This window comes from Pteronotus mesoamericanus, unplaced genomic scaffold (genome assembly GCF_021234165.1).
Source record: "Pteronotus mesoamericanus isolate MK-2021 breed Mesoamerican mustached bat unplaced genomic scaffold, CSHL_Meso_final contig_675, whole genome shotgun sequence".
NCBI classification, from domain to species: domain Eukaryota; kingdom Metazoa; phylum Chordata; class Mammalia; order Chiroptera; family Mormoopidae; genus Pteronotus; species Pteronotus mesoamericanus.
This window is the reverse complement of record NW_026555233.1, coordinates 80896-81855: the sequence shown is the minus strand read 5'-3', so window position 1 is coordinate 81855 and position 960 is coordinate 80896. Positions and strand designations below refer to the sequence as shown.

At 52.5% G+C, this 960-nt stretch overlaps 1 pseudogene; it reads right to left on the bottom strand.

Annotated features, from left to right (window-relative positions):
- Positions 1 to 502: 502 nt before the first annotated feature.
- Positions 503 to 960, bottom strand: LOC129077440 (immunoglobulin heavy variable 1-46-like; annotated as a pseudogene).

Sequence of the window (960 nt, the reverse complement as noted above, 5' to 3'; positions counted from 1 at the left end):
GCAAGGTGACCCTGTCAGAAGGAAGCAGAGGTGTGAGGACATTGTGTTGGAGGACAGAGAGCCTGAGCTCAACACACAGGTTCCTGGACAGGGTCGGACCCCAATTTGGGGAAAACTTTCTCAACCATGACAACGATGAGAGCACTCAGGATGTTTCTTTGTCAAAGAAGAAAATGATACACAGGAGCGTGGTGAAGAAAAGTCCAGGCACAGGGTGGAATCTCCTCTGCAAACAGACAGCAGCACTTCCTCCTTTGCTGTCTACAGTGAGGATGCAGGAAATGAGAACCACGAAGAAAAATATGTCTCTAGATGCAGCTTATAGCTTTGAGAGGAAATCACTGCTCCTAAAAGGAAGTCTCTTCCTGCCTCACCAGTACCACACTTGCCCCTGGGTTTATTTTCTGAGGTCAGTGTGACCTGTTCACCTCCCCGGTGTTCTGCTACATCCCTGCAGCCCACCCATCCTGTCTCCCACAAGTAGGTTTCTGTCTGGGCTCACCCTGACTTCCCTTCACTGTGTCTCTCACACAGTAATACACGGCCGTGTCCTCAGCTCTCAGGCTGCTCAGATCCATGAAGGCTGTGCTCGAGGACCTCTCTGCAGTCATGGTGACTCTGCCTTGGAACTCCTGTGCGTAGTTTGTGCCACCACTGTAAGGGTTAACCAACCCCACCCACTCAAGCCCTTTTCCTGGAGCCTGTCGCACCCAGTGCATAACATAGCTGGTGAAGGTGTATCCAGAGCCTTGCAGGAGACCTTCAATGAGGCTCCAGGCTTCCACACATCAACCCCTGACTGCGCCAGCTGCACCTCAGAGTGGACACCTGTGGCATAGAAGCAGGAGTGAATGGAAAACATTCTTGACTCTCCCTGGTCCCCTCCTCAACCCAGGGACTCGGGATCGCCTTACCTGTATCCACTGCCACCAAGAAGATGGCTCTCCAATGCCAGTCCAT